This window comes from Phalacrocorax aristotelis, chromosome 2 (genome assembly GCF_949628215.1).
Source record: "Phalacrocorax aristotelis chromosome 2, bGulAri2.1, whole genome shotgun sequence".
NCBI classification, from domain to species: Eukaryota; Metazoa; Chordata; class Aves; order Suliformes; family Phalacrocoracidae; genus Phalacrocorax; species Phalacrocorax aristotelis.
Genome location: NC_134277.1, coordinates 74571604 through 74580483, shown reverse-complemented (window position 1 = coordinate 74580483; position 8880 = coordinate 74571604). Strand labels below are relative to the sequence as shown.

Sequence of the window (8880 nt, the reverse complement as noted above, 5' to 3'; positions counted from 1 at the left end):
AATGTAAATTTCTTAACAACCTTTACCTTAGTGGACACTTAACAGCCAGAACTTGAAATTCCCCAGAGGAATAGAATTGTTTTACCTTTTTTTCAGGCGTGGGTTTGTTTTCTGAAATAATATCCATGTCGGGACTTTTTGGTTTTGTTTTCACTTCCACCAAAAAAACGTTTATAATCCCCTAACAAGATTTAAATAGAAATTGCATTTCTATAGCAAGCCTGAATCAGCAGGGCATTAGTTTGCATGTTGAAGACTATTTACAGTGGAGGGGAAAAATTATGCATGTGCATAGGTGTCTTGCTTTAAGGTTTATGTTCAGCTGAAAACAAAAATTCTTTTCTTTATATCCTAAAATGTGAAACAATTCTTACATTGGGCAGCTTTTCAATACCCAAGGATCCTAACGGCTATGCAAACACTGTTTTAAATATTTTTCAGTGTGTCAGGAACAGCACAGAGGACGGTTATTAATCTTCACCTTCATAAATTCCTTCCATCCCCTGAGATTCCAAATTGGCTGACAGGTTTGAAAATTCTCCTCAACCAGTTGGACAGAAAAGAAACCTACTTACCTTGTTCACTGCTACATTTTCATCATCAGGAACGTAATTGTGTTTCATGTTACTGAGAAAGTACACATGATGAAAACTAGCAAAGATTTTTATGGAACAGAATAAATAAGAAGGTGGAAAGTGGACTTTGAAAAAGTATATATTTTTCTTCAGTAACTATTGCATGGTTTCATCTCTGTTGAGGACGTGCTTACAGCCATACTCCTCTTCAACTTTCTGAAGAAAACTAGTATTATATTTCCTTATGCGACATTTCCAGATAACACCAAACACATATTTTTAACTGACCTTAGAATATCAGATAAATATGAAAGTACTGTAACCAGTTGTCTTTCATTCATGTGCCTCTGTTTATTTTATTTTTGCCAGATATTGTTTTCTTCTTACAGAGTGTAATAGGAATGTGACAGTGACAAATGTGGGTGTGCCTTTAAATAATTTTTCATGCTGTATTTGGATCTGTCCTTAATATGTAGTTTGTGTAATTTACATAAGGCTCTGGACAAGTGACTTTCAGGTCTTGAAGTGCATCTTCCCTTCCAGCCAGGTGACAGACACATACACCTGAACATCTGGGTTAACTTTCTGTGGATGAGAGTATTCCCACAATGGAGTAGTACTTCCATTAATATCCCCACTGGTTTTTAAGTTCACTCCTGTAAGTCAGGTTATTTGAGCTGAGATACTCTTTCAGAGTTCATTATGTCAGTTGTTGAAGGTTGCCTGTCCTAGGGGGTGGGGGGAGAATTGTGAGAAGCCATTTGATGACTATCAGCATGACTATGTTATTCCTGCATATCCCTATGAGTGGACAGGTTCCAGCTGGACTTTAATCAAAATTGAACTAAACATGTGCTTAGACTCTTTGGTGTTTCTGAAATCCCCTTTTCTCTCATGCTTTATTCCAACTGCTAAATAAAGATGCCTTCTTTTAAGGGAGCTGTTTGTCAATATCAAAAGAAAAACAGGTGCCTGAAACCAGTCAGATCAGCAGGATGATAGGCATTAGCATATACAAGATAGTGCTTGCCTCCTGACTGAAAATAAAAGAAAAGCAAGATTGCACACAAACACAAGCCCAGGATCAGACAAGTCAGAGAGGAGCCAGAGGTGAAGTCACTCCTGTAATGCTGAAAATGACATGTCAGGATTCTGGTAAAAGCTGATATTGACTCCGCTGTCTACTCTTACACTTACAACTCTGAAAAAAAACAAACACCACCAAGCTTTTGAGTTTATTAGCCCTTGAATACATACACATTCTCTGCCCAAGAATGAATACTTCTCTGTAGCAAAATTATGTTTGCTGACTCTTAGAAGTTGCTTTGTAAAGCTTTGATCCTTTGAAGTCGGTGAGAGTTTCATCACCTAACGGAGTATGTCCGTAACGCACAAAATTCTGTTTTGTCTTATTATACAGAAGTTACTGATGATTTTCTTTGATATGTTTCAAGTATACTCAAAACAACTAACATAAAGAATAGGATTTGAAGTAGGCCCTGAGCCCTTGGCTTCTCCTGTTTCATGCAGAAGCAGGGAAGTTTCTTCAATGACACCATCTCCAGTTTCCTTGACATGGTCCACATGACAGGTTCTCTAAATAGAGCCAGGAAGATGAACAGTCACTGTTCCCTGCTCTGAACTTAGATACTTTTAATAGAAATATAGCTGATTTGTGATATATTTTCGATGGTTGACAGTTTTTTTCCTTGCCACTCTGCAGAGCTTTGAGTAAAAAGTCTATTCCCTTGGGAAATGCCAGTGTTCCAGCCTTTGCAGGTGTAGAAAATCCTTTATTGCACTTTAAAAATGCTTCCATGTACAGAAACAATTCTAAGTAGTTCTGAGATCTTTTGCAGCTATTACTCTTAAGTCTTCATCTTGTCTGAACCTTGAACTATTGCAGTCAAGTAAATTAGAGCAGCTTTCATAGGTTCGAAAGATACAGACAATTGCAATACCATTTTTTCAAATTTTCAAAAGTATTCCTCAGATAATTCCTCTCTGGTATATCTATTATATTGAAAAAATGTAATGCTATGATGTGATATATAAAGATGTTATCTTGTGCACTTATTTAGGATGACCTGTATGACTAATTCATAACTATACTATTTGTGAGTAATGGAATCATTCCATATTTATTTTCAAAAACCTTTATACTATGTAGTGTTTATGCATGCCTGTGCTGATCTGAGATTGTATCTTTGGGGAGTGCATTACATGCTATGTTACACTGTTTTTGTTACAGCCAGTATGGATAGTAATGCCTACAGTTAACATTGCTCAATGTTTTCTAGTATAAGACACTCTTACATTGTTATCTTTGCTGCGTTTAAACCATTTGGATTACAACTTTTCAATATATGACTCTTGATGAATTCTTTAAAAGAATATTTCGCCTGAAAAGATTCAGTTAGTGGTTGGGGTTTTTTTTCAGAACAATGTTCAGGAAGAATGTGTTCTTCTTTGAATAGCTTTTGTAGTTTGTCATTATTGGGATGTGCCAACAATACAACTTGACAGCTGCTTGACTCCTTGAGGAAGTACTCACTGGAGTGTCCTCATATCTCCTTTGCTCACTTCTTTTCCTTACTGCTGAGGAGTGACCTAAGGGTAAGATTACAAAAGGTTGATGTAAGAACTTTTAATGGCAAGAGTTCCTTCAGAACTACAGCAGTAATCATTTTTGGAATGTCAATGAGCCAAGCTGATGTAAATGCACCAACATGGTTGGCATTTAGTTAGTTTTTTGGTTTGATTAAACATGACTTTGGACCATTTTGTTTTATTAACTTCTTTTGGTTTTTTAAGAGTAATGAATATTTTACTGCAACTGAAAGTTATTAATGCCAAAATGAAAGGTAGTCTGTGTCTAAGACAGACACAAAAGATTGTGCCTGTGTTAATGCTTGACCTTCTAGAGGAAAAGTCATACCCTGCTGCATTGCTGTAGAAAGACCGATAGAAACGTATCCATGCCCTGCTAAAACACGATCTCCTTGTGTCAGGACAATGAACAGTTCGAGACGACACAGAGGCTTGATGGCAAAACCTAGTAAAGTATTTGCTAGTGAATTACCCTTGTCTATTGACAACAAAACTTGAATAACAATACCAAAAGATCACCAGATAGCAGCTGCTAAAATTTAACAGAGCAAATCCAGTAGAATTCAGCCTATCCTAATACAGGCAAACTTCTGGAACAAGGCCTTTTGTTCTACTGCTGCCAGTCTAAACAACAAGGCTATTGACTGCATGTGCCAGCCTTTGTTAGTGGGGGCTACCTGAAAAGATGAAAATTGCATGAATCTGCAATTTCAGATCCATTAATTCCCAGCTGCAAAGCCTCCATCTGTAAACTGACCCAAGAGGAGTGGTCATGTTGACTTAAGCTTCTATGTTAAAGGATCATATGTCATGGTCTATCCCCAGGAAACCAATTTATTCCCAACGGCAGTGCTGATTAAGTCCCAAGAAGTCATAGTATAGTTTTGATCTTTCATATCATCAAAATTATTGCAAAAGGCCATTAATTCATCTACAGACCACCAGTTAAATGAGTAAGCCCTACAGACAACTTCAGAGAAAGATAAGGAAACAAAATGAAAGGCATTCAGACCACTTCCTCTTCTACTTCGTCACACTTTTACTAAGCTATATACTGACATGAACACACTTCCCCAAAAAGGAACTGTTCACAAACAACCTCCAAGAAAAGACATCAATTTTCTCACTAAAGATTCCTTACCTTTTCCACCCCTTCCTTTACGGAAGAAAACATTATTTTTGTTCAGGTTATATTGAATCCACAGTCAAATCTGCAGTCTAATGATGAATCAAGCAGACATTTTACTTTCCCTTCACTGTGCTGAAAGGCAGTTTGCACAGTTCTGTGAAAAGTTTTTCAAGCACCGGACCAAACTGTTTAGCATAATATTCTTATATATGAGTAAAACTTTTGGAAAGAGGTCCTGGTAGAACTAGGCTACACTGCAGTGGACTGGATAAAACTACCTGATGATGATTATTACAGAAAGTCTAAATTTAATCCCCTATATAGAAAACCTTCCTCTGGACAGTCAAGGGAAATCAAGCACTGGGTCCCACATATCTGCACCTGTATTCCCAGTACTGAGGGGAAGCTGCAGGGCCTGTTGAATTCCAGGAGGCAGACACAGAACCAGGTGATCAGACCTAAGCAGAGGATCCCATGGGTGTTTGTTTCTTCATAATCTTCTTCAGAAGATACATTGCAGTCCTATGAAATGAAGGAAGGAAAGAATTGCAATCTGCAACATTCTGTCAGCAAACCTGGCTGGGACATCACAGCAGTATTTGATATTCTGACATCACCATATTAAAGTAAAATTACTCTTCTAGTCACAGAAAAATACAGGGTTGAATCTTGAAACTGAAAGAAAAACGTAGATCTTGGACCCATTTCTGATCTGCAAAAACTCAACTGTTAAATCAAAAAGTTCATATTCTTTACTCATGAAAATGCATTTCTATTGCTCTAGAAGATAGCTTTCCTATGCAATTATTTAAGAAGAAAAGATAGTTAAGCTTCATATTTTTCTCATCTGAATAGAAAAATAATAATGGTTTTTAGTCTTTCCACAATTGTCAGAAGGAATACCCTGTTCTTTCTCAGTATCTGCAAATGTCCTTATCACAGAAAACAGCTAAAAATTTACCACCCAGACTAACAAACCCTTTGCTTGACAACACTGGTTATAGGATTTTGAAAAGGCTTGATATGCCACATTGGAAAAAAAATGGTAGAGATTTTTAAACTTTGAAAAAGTCAGCCAGTAAATACCATACTCATAACCAGGAAAAAAAAAGTTTTCTATGAACAAATATCCTGCATGATCTATATTGGAATATCTACTTCATTAAAACTCCATAGTGCTCTCTGTGTTCTAAAACTGTATTTAGTCATGAGAAGGTGTGCTGGTTTTGCCTGGGATGGAGTTAATTTTCTTCATAGCAGCCAGTATGAGGCTATGTTTTGGGTTTGTGCTGGGAACAATGCTGATAACACAGGGGTGTTTTAGTTACTGCTGAGCAGTGCTTACATAGAGTCAAGGCCTTTTCTGCCTCTCACCCCACCCCACCAGCGAGCAGGCTGGGGGTGCACAAGAAGCTGGGAGGGGACACAGCCAGGACAGCTGACCCCAACTGCCCAGAGGGATATCCCATACCGTATGATGTCATGCCCAGCATATAAAGCTGGGGGAAGAAAAGGAAAGGGGGGGGTGGGTCAGCACTTTCAGAGTGATGGCGTTTGCCTTCCCAAGTAACCGCTATGCGTGATGGAGCCCTGCTTTCCTGGAGATGGCTGAACACCTGCCTGCCCATGGGAAGGAGTGAATGAATTCCTTGGTTTGCTTTGTTTGCACACCCAGCTTTTGCTTTCCCTATTAAACTGTCTTTATCTCAACCCATGAGTTTTCTCGCTTTTACTTTTCCGATTTTCTCTCCCTTCCCACCAGGATGTGGGGAGTGAGCGAGTGGCTGGGCAATGCTTAGTTGCTGGCTGAGGTTAAACCATGACAGAAGGTAAATTACAGATTCCAAAGAAAAGCAAAGAATGGCTATCTTTCAGACATGGTACCTACATTACATCAATACTCAATGTACTACTTTCTTAGCTGATGATACTTCCTTTCAAAAATTGAAGGGACATCCCCTCTTTAACTTTGACATAATGCACTCTTCATAGTGACCATTACATTGACTACGTGAATGAGCAAACTGTTATGGCTGATCAGCCATTTAAAGTGTTCTGTAAGGATAAAATTATCCTTCAGCTTCACTCCATGCTCCAATCCCAACCCAACTATTAAGCTAGGGTTTTGTTTTCTTAGTTGTTTTATAAACCAGTTCTCATCCTCACCAAGGCAAAGGAAGCTACATTCCAGTGGTAAGACAGCACTACTTTGAATAGAGCCAAGGATTTCAAGGAAGTAGCTGAAACTTTTTATCTGTGATGTCGATGTAAACACCTAAACTCTGCTGGGACCAAAAGGGTGAGTTGAAAGGGTGAGCAACATGATTGCACAAGATTATTTTTACTTTAGATTTCCAGTTTGGGGCTTTTATACATAAACTTCTTTAAAGTTAGGTAATACTTTTACACCTTCACTGTCTATGTGTGTTCTTCAATCAGCTGTTCGCATTGCATCTTCCACAGAGCTTTTGCCTCATTCAAGGCAGAAAGCATCTCCCTGGAATAAATCAGGGATGTGTAGCAGGCAGATTTACCAGGGACTTAAAGAGGCATTAATCTCATCTCTGCTACCATTGACTGCACGGCTTCCATAGTCAGGGCTATCTATGTCTGTTTCTGTGTGCTGGTGGAAGGTGTCGTACTTAAGATTCCAGTTTCATGTGTTGCAGAACTAGAAAGGTGGGTGCTGAAAGAGGCAGGAGAATGCAGGAAGAGAAAAGCAGGTCTTGTAGATGAAACATGCATTTTGTCTCATGAGATTATAACTTAGTCCTACTTCTGTCACAAAGCTTCAATTTGATACTAAGCAAGTCATTTAAAACATAGTAGTCATGGATGGCTTCTATATATATCTTTGGAAACTCAAATCAAGATGTTGAGTACCCATCTGGAGTTACAGAAGCATCTGGTATCTACACCTGTAACAAATATCAATAAGAATGATACTTTTAAAAGAAAAGGTACTATTTTCTCTTAGGTACTTAAATCTAGGCCTTTTTAATTCAAGAGCAGAAATCAGTGGACATCTCTGACAACATTTATTTCAATTTCATGTCTCAGTTCTACAAGGGTAGATGATGGATAGCAATACAAACTCATTTCATGGCAGACTGCGAAGAAAAATTAATGGTTGTTTAAAAAATCATTACATTGAGTCTATCGTTGAAGTCCACACGGAAACAGTGGAGTATCTGCCAGCATTCTTTGAAAGCAAGAATTTGGGTAAAGAAACTACGTCCTTAACAATAAAGAGCTAGATATGATTATGTCAGTCCACAAAAATTACAAAGAACCTATTACTCTAAGCATAATTACCATTTTTTTCTTCGGTTATTTAAAACTGATTAAGTTACTGTCTTAATCTAATCTAGAAGTCAGTGTTTTGCAGATCAAGGAAAGTAATGTCTCAGCCGTTTAGAGAATTAGGAGGGTCTCTCTTCTAGACTTTCCTGTAAAGGATCTTGTTTAACAGTCGTTCCTTCAGGTGATCCCATTTCCCTCAACGTGTCACAGAACTAAACCCTTCTTTCTGCCTCAAATGACCTCTGATTAAACTGTCCCCAATACAAAATGGAAAACACAGTTCTCAGCTCTGTGTTGGAAGTCTAGATACAGATTGCGAGAAATGGTTTTTTCTAGCATTTTTGTTTCTTCAGTTTAAATTAACCATCTCAGACCACTTAGAAGACAAGTGATTGAGGTGGAGGTAAGCAAGAGATGAGGAAAGGAAGAGGGACAGAAATTACAGAGAATATCAGAGTGCAAGGATGAGCCACATCCTAGGTGTTAAGATGAGGGCAAATGAGCATAGGATCAAAATAGGAAAGAAAAAATATTAGGTGCAAAGCGATATTCCATATTTCATACCTAATCTGTCAACATAGTTTGGCCAATATGGAGTTTTAAATTATCCAGTTGTCTTAGATCAAGAAAGCCTGGATCATAGAAACATGAGCAGGATTAATCTCACCTTTCTTCAGGCAGTTGCAGAATAGGTGCCATACTTTCAATCAGTAAAAATCCAGTCAACAAAGTAAATTGAATTTAGGCTTCAATTCATCTGACCGGACATAGTCACCTACTTTAGGATGAGATGATGCATGCTGTGAATTCCATTGACTATGCTGACTGGCTTTTTGTTGACTCTGAAAAACATAGGATGATTTGATTGGATGTTAATGCCTGCAGTGTAGACCATTACATTTAGCCATATCAGTCCCACCTTTTGAAATCCTTTAGCTAATCACTGACATATCTCATCTACTAAATGCTTCACTCCCAAGCCCTGCACCCAAATACTAAAGGGCTGATCACAAGTTTCTGATAGGCATTTTATTATTAAGAGTTATGATCTTTTGGATAAATACCTGCATATCAAATATGGCTGTGGTCTCTCGGTTAGAGCAAATCCTGGAGAGGTAGCCCCATTCCCATCTAATACAGAGCTCTACAATATTTTCAGTACTGTCAAGTTTCATCCAGCTGTGGCCTACCATCATAACTATTTCAAATTCAGCTATTCCACCACCTATGAAGATCTTTATAGATATTACAATGACACACAGT

At 38.1% G+C, this 8880-nt stretch overlaps 1 long non-coding RNA gene across 1 annotated transcript; it reads right to left on the bottom strand.

Annotated features, from left to right (window-relative positions):
• Positions 1 to 1796: 1796 nt before the first annotated feature.
• On the bottom strand, positions 1797 to 8459 carry LOC142053045 (uncharacterized). Its single transcript, XR_012659062.1, has 3 exons — positions 8285 to 8459; positions 4696 to 4836; positions 1797 to 3185 (listed from the first exon to the last, which is right to left on the bottom strand). It is a non-coding gene; the product is annotated as an uncharacterized LOC142053045 (long non-coding RNA).
• Positions 8460 to 8880: the final 421 nt, after the last annotated feature.